This window comes from Ochotona curzoniae, unplaced genomic scaffold (assembly GCF_017591425.1).
Source record: "Ochotona curzoniae isolate NIBS_2020 unplaced genomic scaffold, NIBS_Ocur_1.0 contig_4064, whole genome shotgun sequence".
In the NCBI taxonomy this organism is placed as follows: domain Eukaryota; kingdom Metazoa; phylum Chordata; class Mammalia; order Lagomorpha; family Ochotonidae; genus Ochotona; species Ochotona curzoniae.
The window spans coordinates 2,875,681-2,889,137 of NW_024466107.1; positions in this window are offsets into that span (position 1 = coordinate 2,875,681).

The following is a 13,457-nucleotide window of genomic DNA, read 5'->3' on the forward strand; positions in this document are numbered from 1 at the left end:
CCAAGTGAGCGCAACGGCCCATGCTGCACAAATCCGAAGCCAGGAGCCAGAAACTTCCTGGAGGTCTCCCATGCGGGTACAGGGTCCCCAGGCTTTGGGCTGTCCTCGACTGCTTTCCCAGATGATAAGCAAGGAGCTGGATGGGAAGCGGGGCCACTAGGATTAGAACTGGCACTCATATAGGATCCTGGTGAATTCAAGGTGAGGACTTTAGCCACTATGCCACCGAGCCGGGCCCTACTCTCTCTATTTTCTTTCTCCCTTTCTCTCTCTCCTTATAACTCTGCCTTTTAATTAAAAAAAGAAAGAAAGAAAGCTAATTGGACTTTTGCAAGTTATTTGCCTATGAAGTTCACTAGAAAAGGTAATTACGAAAAGGTAAGCCAGATGCTGAGGCAGCCCACGGGCTCTGCTCACGCTCCAACTAAGTGGAAAAACCTCAGCTGTCTGTTGCTATGGAGTCAGAGCGGGAGCAGGAGGCGTGTTACGCAGGAAGGCACCAGGTACGGCGCAAGGTGGGGCTGTGTCACGCTCCAACTTCCAGCAGACCGGGGTCTCGTGCTGACCCTTCAGGACCACCGTACAGCAGAGGGAACATTCCAGGACAGAAGACAGTACTCAGTGAAAGCTGGAGGGTCCTGGGAGGAAGGGAGGGGAGGAGATTTAGAAGAAGCTCCTGGCTCCTGGCTTCGGATCAGCTCAGCTCAGCTCTGGCTGTTGCAGCCACTTGAGGAGAGAACCAGCAGACGAAAGATCTTCCTCTCTGTCTCTCCTTCTCTCTGTAATTCTACCTTTCCAATAAAAATAAGTAAATCTTAAAGAAAGAGAGAGAGAGAGAGAATGGAACAACCAGGTCTTGAACTGGCATGCCAAATGGGATGCCACAGTTATAGGTAGAGGCATAACTTGCTATGCCACAACACCAGCCCCATAAACAACTTTTTTAAAAGCCCTTTTCCAAACCATCCAGTCTTATTTCCAGATACCTCATCCTCAGAAAATCTCTTCCTGTCTTGCCTCTCTGGGTGCAAAATTTCTGCCAAACTTTGGACTCAGTCTCTTTCAATATTTGTATTTCAGGTCATCTTCTGTGGCTTGACCCATTGCCATCTCCGGATGACTGCTATTCCACTTGGGCATCCAAGAAAAGGCAGCTCTACTGGAGTCTGAAGTCCCTACAACTGCTCGTAAGCACAGCTCCTCAGTGCATTTACACACGTGTGTGAGATTGGAAGCAGCGTGCTGAATTGAAGTCAACAAAAAGAAAGGGCATTGTGCCAACATACAGGTTGAGATCTGGAGGGGGTAGTGATTGCTAAGAAGAGTGGGAGTGCAACGCATTGAAAGAGGGATCTGGCCCAACACCTGCACTGGGATGTGAATAGCGTAGCTTGATAAATCAAGCCTACTTGCCTAGCAACATGAGTTAGTGATTACAACTAGTGGCTTGCAACCTCGACTGCCCATTTTGATGACTTAGGGAGCCTTCGACAGACCGGAATGCCTGGGCACCACTGTGGACATTCCAGTGCAACTTGCCTGGATTGTGGCATTGGACTATAAAGCTCTCCCGTGACCTCAAAGAGCAGCAGTGTCACATGCCACTGGGTGACGGAGAGACAGAGGGTACAGGATTAGGGAAGGCTGACTTTCTCCAGCTTCCTGGGCTCAGTCCCACCTGCATCACCCCATGATGGCTCCATATCCTTGGCCAATGTGCTCGGGATGTCCCCTGGATGGTGCAAAGCCCTCAGATATCTACCCACCCACTTCATGAGGCTGTGCAACAGCTAAAGGTGGGAGCTGCTGTAAAGAGCTCAGCGAATATGGAATGAAGGCCATTGTTGTCAGCAGGTGTGAAGGGCAGTCTGGTGACCACCCAGGACTTAACAGTCTGAAAGAATCCTGTTACTGAAGAACACCATTTGAAATGCCTAGACTAGCAGCCTGCTGGACTTATTATGCAAAGATATGTACACATCAATGTATATACAACCCATAACCCACTCTAATAAAATGTGTACTCCTTTGAAATATTGTTTGAATAAATAGTTTTTGGAGGAAGACACAGGGAAAAAAACAAAGACCAGAAGTAAAGATTCTTTGAACATTGTGGCATGTAGACGCCCAGGCAACTGTGCCGGGAATCTGTTTAATATGGTCTCTACTTTGTCCACTCTAGGGCCTGATGGGACTCGACTGAAACCCATTGCCTTTGGCCATACGTCCTGCGCAATATTTGCAATGAAGTTTGCAGGTGCTGACTTAAATCCCAGCAGAGTCCGAGAGATAGCCATGGACACCAGGAGAGGTGTGGACCCACAGGTCTGTGCTCGCTCTTCTTCTCTCTTCCTCTTCCCATCTGGACCCCTCTCCTCCAAACAAGGGGACAATCTGAAATGAAGAAAGCTCCCTGTCTCTCCCTCATTCCTGACAGAACTGGAAAAATCAGCTCTGGTTAAAATGAACCATAAGAGGGATAGAGGGACTTTAGGCATATCGCCCAGCAGTCGGGGGACACTCACATTCCATAGAAGAGCACCCCACTGCTAGTTGTAGCTCCTGTTAGTGGGCCCCGAGAGGCAGCAGGGAACCGCTCCAGGACTGCAGTCCTTGCTGTCCACGTGGGAGACTCAGATGACTTTCCCAGCTCCTGGCTTCAACTTGGCCCAGCTGGTGGTAGTGGGTATTTGAGAGGCTGAACCAGCAGGTGGAAAATCTCTCTCTCTCTCTGCCTTTCAAGTAAATAAATTAATTTTTTTAAAAAAATTGGGAATATACAAAATATCATTTGTAACTATAGATAATGCTTTAAGAGGAATAGGCATTAAAATTCAAATTGCTGACTGGTTTTGTGGCACAGCAGGTGAAGTACCAACTGTAACACTGGCCTCCCTTATTAACACCAGTTCCAATCCTGGCTGTTCAACTTCCAAGCCAGATTCTTGCTAATGCTTCTAGGAAAACAGTGGACGATGGCCCGAGGACCTGGTTCTCTGCCACACTGTGTTGGGGACGCAGATGGAACTTCAGGCTCCTGGAACTGTTAGCAGCAGCCATTTGGGAAGTGAACCAGTAGATGTCTCTCTCTGTATCTCTCCTTCTCTGTCTGCAGCTCTGCCTTTCAAATAATACATACATCTTTTTATTTTTTTATTTTAGATGATGTTTACATAGTTGATTGCGGGGGAAGGATCAAGGGTTAGGGAAAAGTGGGTGTGTTCATTGTTTCCAAATTTTGTATTTCTTCTTCCTGTTTCTGGGGGGCGGGAGGAACTAGGGGAAGAGCCACACCCAGCCTCCCCATTACCCATACCCAGAGATAGAGAACGGCCACCTGATATCCAGCCATGGTTCTGATGTGGCGCACACCCCAAGGCTTCTGCAGGTGGTTTTGATCGTTCTGAAATGCTATCGATCCGGCCGATCTGAAGATGAGGAATCCATTCCAATGCTCATTGACTGAATAGTTGACCTTAGAATCTCCATTCTCCCCGATATTTGCTGTCATCGTTTGACTGGGGTACTTGCCCAATTTGTTCTGCCCTCCTTCTGGCAATGGACTCAGTGGACTTCTAGGCCTCAGTGGACTACCATATCCTCCATGTGGATCTGGGCCAGCTGTCTGTCCACTATCCCATCTTTTCCACTGAGCAGGACCAGTTTCTTGCAGGTGGGCCCAAAGACCGTGGCCAGGCAACCCGGGCCCCGCCAGTCCCCTGCCCCCAGGGCTCATGGACCCAGCACCCACTGCACAGGCAGGCCAACATAAATCTTTTTAAGCACTTAGAATTTTAAAAGAAGAGAAAGATTGATTAATTTCATCAGAAAGTGACAAATACAGAATCAGGTAAAGAAAATGCAATAGATGAATAACAAGAGTTCCCACAGAAGGAAATCAAAGCCTGGAAGCAGAACCAGTACTGCTGAGCAGATGGAAGGGCTTTCCTAAAACAAAAAGAAGTGCAAAGCCACCTACATGCTTCCAGGACCTTAGCCATAACTAGGAACATTGAGTCAGAGTGACCAGCATCAAGTTACGGTCTTAATAAAACTGTTGGGATTTTGAAACTGAAGTTAAAAATCTCTAGGCACTCAGTTTAAAGATCCCATGACAGAGTGGGGAACATGAGACTTCTTGACGGCGGTCATTTTACCAAGAAGAACACGGAGTGATGTGTAAGGAATCCATAAGAAAAATGTATTCAGGACTCTGCACCCAGGCAACGCTTCCTTCACACGTAGAACACCCAGTCAGCCACGTACAAGAACCAAGACGGCATTGTTCCCGTGGCTCATGCTGCAGAAGCCACTGGGGAAAGCACCTTAGAACCCGCCGAAGGCCTTGGAGAGAGGTGAACCTAAATACAGGCAGACAGCAACACGGACATGCACCAACGCACTACGCAGACCCTGCAGAAGACACGAGATGGCCTGCGACAGCCTTGGGCTCTGACCATGCGGAACGCAGAGAGTCGAAACACAAAAAGCTTCCCACTCCCTCTGCCTTCCATCTTGATCCACAGGTCGGGACTGTTACCCTGACGCTGTGTTGGAAAAGTGAGGGTCCTTGCTTCAACACTCCACTCTGACCCCCAGCCTCGGGAGCAGCCCACCCTCTGCAGCTTGGGTCATGCCCCCATCTCTTCTCTCATCCTTTGCCCAGCTCTTCTATAGCACATTCCCTGCTAAGCCACCCTGGATGTTGGGACTGTTGTAAAGTTCTGATGTAATGTGCCACGTGCTTCTTCGCCATTCCGCTGTGCTGACTGCGAACTCCTTTAACGGTCCTGTTCGTCTCAACAAACCTCTCTTCTCAACCTTTTTTATTTTATTTTATTTTATTTTTCATTGTTTACATAGTTACACGCCCATGTGGGAGAATAGGATGGGAAAGTTGAGGTATGAAGAAAGGTGGGTGAAGTGTTTCCATTTTTTCCTCCTGTGCCCCCAGTGAGTGTGGGGCGGGGGTGGAGTAGAGTGGAGAGGGCCACTTGTTACTTTCGAAGTACAACAGCACCCAGGGATGGGAGAGTGGCCAGTTGATGGCACCCTGGAGACCGCAATGCAGGGAAGAATGTTCCTTAGACACCCTCGGCTTTGTTGCACAAGAGTCGAGAAAGTCTCTCCCAGGTCTATTGGCTGACAAAGTCTACCTCAGTAAATCCACAGACATAGGAACATGCTGTAACGCTTGTCCAGGAGAGTAGTCCAGCATGTTCTACTTTCCATCCCCTGAAAAGGCACTCAACAGCCTCTGCTGACCCAGATGGGCTGGACTTCACGTCCCCTTTGTGCATCTGGGCGTGCTGATCATGCACAGGCATCAGCAACTGAAGGAGGCCCCCATAGGACATATGCGCTCCAAGTGATTTTTCTCTGTGCCTGGGGTCTGAGTCCAACAGACTAGTTAGGGAGTCCCCCAAGAAACCTTGCCTGGGGTGACCTCAAACTTGACTTGCCAGCCAGTGCAGGGTCAGGTTCAGACCATCACCTGCACCAGCCAACACACATACTGATGAATACAACTGCCTGGTCAGTTCTGTCTCTGCCCCCATCTCACTTGATGGATGGGTACTGTGGCCTAGCCCAGCCCATCACAACAGACCTGGACTTTATGTACACCAGCAGGTGCCATGGCCTAGTCAGGACCATCCTCAGTAATCTCCACCAGGCCAGTTCCCAGCCCCAGGTTTCCCATGGGTACTACAGCTCAGCTCAGCCCAATCAGACTCGGCCTATACCTAAGCTGACTGGTGTTGCCACCTTGCCCAGCCCAGTCTGCCACCGGCCCAGGCTCTTCTTGTGCCTACCAGTGGGAGCTGCAGTCTAGCAAAGGAGAACCCACAATTTCCCTACCAGGTTTGTTCCCAGCCCTGGATGTTGCACCTGACGTGGAGTACACAGCTTATACAACTTGCACCCATTCTGGGCACTTGCCAGCCAGCCTGTACCCATTCTGGATCTCATGTACACCAATGGGCATGGAAGCCTAACCCAGCCTGGCCCACCCCCAGACTGGTCTGCCCTGATTCCCAGCTCTCACGCTCACCAGTGGAAGCAGTAAAGGAATTCCCAAAGTTCCCGTACCAGGCCCAGGTCTTAGAAGTGCCAGAGATTGCTGCGCCCAGTCTGAGATGGCCTGCGTCCAGTCTCAGCATTTGCCAGCAGGTGCTATAGCCTGACTCAGGCTACTCCTAAACCCAGTTCTCTCCATTGGATGCAGCAGCCAAGCCCAGCCTTAAGGGAACTGACAGATGTTGCAGTTCACTTGGCTTTCACTCAAGCCAGTGTGTACTGTGGACTAGCCTAGTCCAGTCCACCTTCAGACCCATCTTGCACATGTGCCAACAGGTGTTGCAGCCTAGCCTGCCCCCAGTCCTCAGTTTTATGCTCACCAGTGGGAGCTGTGGCCTAGCAAGGGAGTTCCCCAAATTCTCCCACCCTTGACCCTGCAACTCACATGTGCTAACAGATGCTACAGCCCAACCTGATGTGACCATCCCCCAGTCCTAGCACACAGTAGCACTAGCAGACGCTGCAGCCTTGCCTGATTGGCCCTCACCCATTCCAGCTCTTGCCAGTAGGGACTGCAGCTTAGCCTGGCCTGACCCACCCCCTCACCTGGCTGTCATGTGAACGTTGTGGTGCAGTGACCTAGCCCCACTTGTCTGCTCCCCAGCCCCAACTACTGTGCTCCCCAGGGAGAGCTATGGCCTGGCAGGGGAGTTCCCTAAGTTCCCCCTATGAGGCCCAGGATATTACATGTGCTAGCAGGTACAGCAAGCCCATTTGGCATGGTCTGACCTCAATCCTGACCTTTGCTTGTGTCAGTGATGCTGACGTAGCCCAGCGTCATCCCAGCCCCAGCTCCTGGGAGAGTCATGTGAGTTCCATGATCCAGCCTGGCTTGGCCCATCACCATCTCCAGCTCTCTGTGCAAACGGGCAGGTGCCACAGTCCCACAAAGAACAATCCACAATCCTACAGAATATGCCCCTAGATCAGGTTCTCTCACATTCTGGTGGGTGCTACAGACCAGCCTGACATAACCCAATACCTGCTTGAGGAGGAGGAGAAGGAAGAGGAGGAAGGAAGGGAAGGAGAAAGGGAAGAGGAAAGAGGAGAGAAGACAGGGGGATGGGAGAGGAGAGGAGAGGAGAGGAGAGGAGAGGAGAGGAGAGGAGAGGAGAGGAGAGGAGAGGAGAGGAGAGGAGAGGAGAGGAGAGGAGAGGAGAGGAGAGGAGAGGAGAGGAGAGGAGAGGAGAGGAGAGCCCACATGTCACCTCACGCGGGCGTCCGCCAGCGCCCACGTGTCAGCCCTCAGCCATCACTTCTCTCTCCTGTGGACTCCGGGTCTGTACCCTATGCCCCCCTTGTGCTTGCACACAGGCTGGAACTCTTGCTCAGCTGGCTTTCCCAGCTGACCTGCCTTCGGAATGTGTCTTTTTCGTGCTACTCTACCATCTATCGTGTTGGATTCATTTATCTCTCCCCTAGTCCTGGGTCTGCTTACCATGGGGCGATCTTCCTCAACAAAGAGTGGTGGGTGGGAAGGAAAAGGCTGGGCTCTCTACACTTCCCGAATCACACAGATAAGGGGCCAGCGCTCTGCCTGCGTCATGATGTTCTTTATGGGCATGGCTTCAAGTCCCAGCTGCTCCACTTCCCTTCTAGGCCCCTCGGAAGGCAGCAGGCGATGGTCCAAGCCTTCAGGCCTGTGCACCCATGTGAGACACCTAGAAGAAATTCCTAGTCTTGGTTTTCACCTGGCCCAGCCCCAGCCATTGTGGCCATTTAGGGACTGTACCAGAAGGTAGAAGTCTCTTTCCTTTCTGAAACTCTGCTTTTCAAGTGAATTTTTAAAAATTAAATCTTCAAATGCGTGCACACACACAAGAATATGTCTCACCAACTGGCTCAAGCTATGATGACATCAAGGAGAATCCGGAGAACGCCTTGGGTCGTGGGGATGCTTCTATTCTGACCACATGCATTACAGGTGCAAGGTAGCCCCTGCAGGAGCAGGACAGGCCCTTCTCGGTACCGTCAACCCATTGGCTTTGGACAGAGATTGAGACGGGGTGGCATGGGGCAACGAGCACACAGTGTGGGCTGAATCAGCAGCACACAGGGACGCAGGATGCGGCGTGACTGACACCAAAGTTTGGAATCTGTTTCCCCGATCCCTGGCACAGACACCCCTCCCCCGGATGCTGGCGCAGGGCCAGCGTCACAGCTGGCCAGAGCCAGCATGGCAGGGTCAGAGGAATGCCACAGCAGCTGCTCATTCTGGTCTTTCCCATAACCCATTGCAGCATTTCAGGCCTCATTAGCATATCATAAAAAGAAATGATACGCTCGTTGAATCTGACTGTTTTAAAAACTCTGCTCCCCACCCACCTTCTGCGTAAACATAGGTTATTTTCTGCAGTGCTGACAATTATAAGAGCAGGGCTCTGTGTGTGTGTGTGTGTGTGTCGTAGTTACTGGAGGGGGATGATGCTGGGAGTAGGATTTTTCTGCTGGTTGTAAAACACAGATGCACACCTTTTTAAAATTTATATTTATTTACTTTTATTAGAAAGGCATATACACAGAAAGAAGGAGAGACAGAGAGAAAGATCTCCCATCCGCTGATTCACTCCCCAAGTGGTCGCAATGGCCGGAGCTGAGCTGATCCAAAGCCAGGAGCCAGGAGCTTCTTCCAGCTCTCTGGATTCCAAGGCTCTGGGCCATCCTCCACTGCTTTCCCAGACCGCGGGCAGGGAGCTGGAAGTAAAGCAGCCAGGACATGAACGGGCACCCAATTGGGATCCCGGTGCTTGCAAGGCGAGGTCTTTAGCCACTAGGCTATTGTGCCTTGTCCCAGATGCCCAGCTCCCCAAACCCTTCCCCACCCCATCAGATCCTTCCCTGAAGCCGCAGTCCTGTCTGCGACCCGCGGTCCTTCTCTCAGATCATCACCAGAACCGCACAATTACGGCTTCACCTCCTCCACGTTCTGAAACTTTGACCAGGGGAGTTGAGAGCCAGGCTGCAGTTTGAGTTCCCTTTACTTCTCCGCTGGGACCAGTGATGTGTTTGCCACTGCTTCCTTGCTATGCTTCAGCGGCTTCGGAAAGGACACTGCGCCAGCTGACAGCAAGACTGGTGCCTGCCTCCTGCCCTGCCACATGGGTCCCGTCCACTGCAGGCTTGGCTCGCTCCTCACTGCGAGCGCATCTCATCTCCCCCTGGAGGCTGCAAACACCTGGGGCGGGGGAGAGAGGGTCCTGCCTGTCTGCCCCTGGCACACCCTCCCACAAGACAGGAGTTCTGCCACCCTCTGAAGGGATAACAGAACTTTCGAACATTTTTTAAAGTGCAGTGTGGCATCCCAGCCACTGCCTCTGAGGGTTGGTTTGTCCTCAATTCTAACAGCACCCTGAGACAACTGCCTGCTCCTCATACCCCCCCTCTGTGGGACTGCCCCTCCAGAATGTGCCCTCTGGGTTGGGTTTCCACGCAAACATGTGCTTGCTGAAAGAATGCCATAAAGGCGGGTGTGAAGAGGGCACGGCGGGAGGTGGAGAGAGTTGGGCAGGGTCATCCCAACCCCAGCGTGCAGCTGGTGTGATCCATACCAGTCCCAAGGCTGTGTCCACAGGCAGAGATTTTTTCTGAGAAGGCAGAGGCCACTTGCCATGGTCGCCTCGCCACCCTGCTGTAAGCATCTTTCTCATCTGGGTCACTGCCTCTTCAGGGGCTGAGGCGGGGGCGGATTGTGCCAGCCCCCCGGGGGTGAAGAGACAGCAGCCCCACACCAGGAGGTAGGCTGGGCTGTACATTAGCCATCTTAGGCTGGGGTGTAATGCCCAGCCATGTCCACAAGGGGTCACAGTGACTCAATGGAAGGTTATTCCTTATCTTTATAATAAAGAAAATAGCACCCTGCCTTAGAGTAAGTAGGCAGTCTTCAAAGACTGAAGGAAAGCCTCAGAGAACCCAGCAGCATCCGTGCGGTGCATTAGGAGGGAAGCTGTGATGGGAAGGGACCCAAATGGCCTGGATGCATCCACTGTTACAGTAGGGACCGCAATCCAAGATGCCACAGACATGTTGTACTATCCATGGGAGCAGCGACAGATGGAGATATGTCACAGCTGTCTTACGTTTAATACTTTCATACGTGTTCTTAAAATATTCTTACACTGTGGCCAGCATGGTGGGTCACTGCGTTACACCGCTGGCACTGATATAGGAATGCTGGTTGAATCCTAGCTGTCCAACCTCTGCTCGAGCTCCCTGCTAAAATAAGACAGCCCGAGTACTTAGGCTGCCCTGACACCCACATGGGGGAGCTGGAGCGAAGTCCAGACTCCTAGCTTCAGGCTGCACCAACCAGGGCCAGCATGGCCATTTGGGGAGTGACCCAGCATATGAAAACCTCTCTCTCTCTGTTTCTCCCTCTCTCTCTTTTTGTCACAGAAAGCATGTGCATATAACTCGAAACTACTCTTTAGAATTCTTGGTCTATCAGACGGTTGGAAGACAACTCGCAGAGGGGCCGGCTGACCAAAGCACGGGTCCAGCTGCACTTCAGACATCTGAGAAACTACCCCAATTCCCAGGCAGAAGTGTCCATCTCCAAGCCCTCCTCTTCTCTTCGCACACACACGGGTTCAAACTTTCCCATAACCCCCTCTCGCCCTCTCTGATTCCGATGGATGCACACTGGCTAAGCTTCTGTGTACGACACACTGTGACAGGCAAGACACTGAGGGACCAGGCACAAATTAAGTTGTTGGCTTCTCTTTAGGAACTCAAAAATCTAGTGGTGGGGATACGTCCACAGCCAGAGGGAGATGTCACAGGTCTCCTGGATTAACGGGGTGCACGTGAGCCATGCCAGGGGAAAAAGCAATGGCTTAAAGTACCCAATCACTACTCTCAAACTAGGGGCTACAAGGTCACCCTTTGAGCGATGTCACAGTTTCCAAGCTCATCTCTGACTCAGGAGCTTGGCTGCCTCCCCAAAGCTGCCCGCACTGCAGTTGCTCTGCCGACAGTATGGCAGGGTTACCTGCCCCGGGCACACTGCAGCACCGAAGCCTCATCCCGCAAGCCCCACATGCCGTTGAAGCTTGGGCACTTAACAAATCCAAAGGCCAAAGTTTTGATATCAGAACCCAGTTTATAATGCAGGGAGGGGAGGGTGTCTATCTGAGAAGTGTGTATTATGAAAGAAAAAAATAGGGCTTGCACAATGGCTCAATTGACTAATCCTCTGCCTGTAGGTGCTCACATCCCAAATGGGCGCCGGTTCATATCCCAGCTGCTCTACTTCCCATCCAGCTCCCTGCTTGGGGCCTGGGAAAGCAGCAGAGGATGGTTCAAAGCCTTGGGACCCTATACCACTTGCATGGGAGGTCTGGAGGGGGCTCCTGGTTCCTACCTACTGGGTTCAGATTGGCTCTGTTCCAGCTGTTGTAGCCATTTGGAGAGTGAACCGGTAGATGGAAGCTCTTTCTGTCTGTTTCTCCTTCTCTTTGTAAATCTGCCATTCCAATAAAAACAAAGCAATCTTTTAAAAAAGGAATAAAGCTATATGTGGATTCCAAAATGTTTTTGCCCCAAAGTAGACTCATCTTTTCAGTCTGTTTTCCACAAACCTTTCCAAGCACCTTTGGATGTTCCTGTACATTCTCATTCTGTACCATTCGACACCCAAGTCCCAGTTCGCATGCAGCAGTAACGGGCCTGCTCTGACCCCTTCCTCTCCTTGCTTGGGCAGCTGGCTCTTCTGTATTCCCATCCCAACAATGACTATGATGGCTTTAGCCTAGTCTGTCCCATCTCTTTCATGACTGCTTCATTATGTCCCTGTTGAGGAGGTGGTTCCACAGGGATGCTAAGACACACCTGGACGGAGACAGGGTTGCAACAAGCTTTAGGTCCTTGCCTGCCCCCTGAGGGTCAGTTTCATCTCTGAGATCTAAATGCAAAGAATGGTTGGGTGTTTTCTGGTTTTGTGTGTGTGAAGAGTTGTTTCTTTGAAAGGCAGAGCTGAGAGAATTCCATCCCCTGGCTCACTCCTCAGGTGGCTGCATGGCCAAGGCTGGAACAAGCTGACACCAAGAGCCAAGCACCAGGAACTCCAAGTCTTCACGTGGGTGACAGGCCCATATACATGGGCCACTCCTCACTGCTTTCCTAGGCACAGGAACAGGGAATTGAATCGGAAGCAGAGCCGTCGGGACTAGAACCGGCACTCATACGGGATGTCACTGTTGCAGATGGTAGCTAAGCCCTAGTGTGGATATGTTTTACTAGTGGTTAGTTCTTTTATTGTCATGAGCCTGCCTGGTGATACGGGAGCTCAGAAAAGTTCTCTCCTCATCCTGGGGGAACACAGAGAGAAAAGGAATGTGGTTTGCGTATAGCGGGGATTGCCCCAGGAAGCAGATGGGACTGGCAAGAAAGTTGAGTAAGTCCTGCAGAGTTGATCCATGACCAACTATAGAGATCCTCTGGTGAAACACAAGCCCGTCACTTACAGTCCTGAACTGAGGGAGTGGCACCCGTGGAATAGTAGGCAAAACCTCTGCCTGCTGTGCCAGCATCCCATATGGATGCCAGTCCAAGTCCTGGCTGCTCCACTTCCCATCCAGCTCCCTGCCTATGACCTGAGAAAGGAGTCGAGCACGGCCCAAAGTCTTGGGACCCTGCACCCATGTGGGAGACCTGGAAGCAGCTCCTGGCTTTAGATCAACTCAGCTCCAGACGTTGCGAATCAATTGAGGGAAGATCTTCCTCTCTGTCTCTCCTCCTCTCTGTATATCTGACTTTCCAGTGAAAATAAATAAATCTTGGGGGAAAAAAGAGGAAAATGTGTGCCAAACATGGCCCTGCTCTCTGCCATCACTTCTCGGTGATCTGCAAAGAAGTCTTTATTACCATGCTCAGAAGTCACAGAGCTTTCCAGAAATAACAACCTACTTAGCCAAAGCATTTAAGTGTAATTTAAAGGCCCAGAAATGGGCAAAAATAATGCAAGCTCTGAGAGGCCCAGCCGGCCTGGGCTGACCGGTTTTGCTGTTTCAACTTAAATAACACTTAGAGTGTTGTGTTCGGGAACCACAAGGCAGAAGCAAATGGAAATCATTTGAACGTCTGGAAATGACACGGTGGGAAAATGGACTCTGAACTCCGGCCAAACCTTGCGAAGTCAGAAGGAGGAAAACAAAAGCCTTGTCTAAAGAGAACCTCGCAGACACGTGAAGACACACTCGCCATCTGTGTCAAGAACCATGTGCAGCGTGATCGGCAACAACATGACACCAACCAACCAACAAAACAGTTGCTAGAAAAGACTTAGGCCCAGTCAAGACTCTCGGCTTGGCCAGACTGCAGTCAGGATTCCAACCCCGCTCTGCGGCTCGTCTGCACGTTTGCCTGTGAGTTCCAGCTTTAGC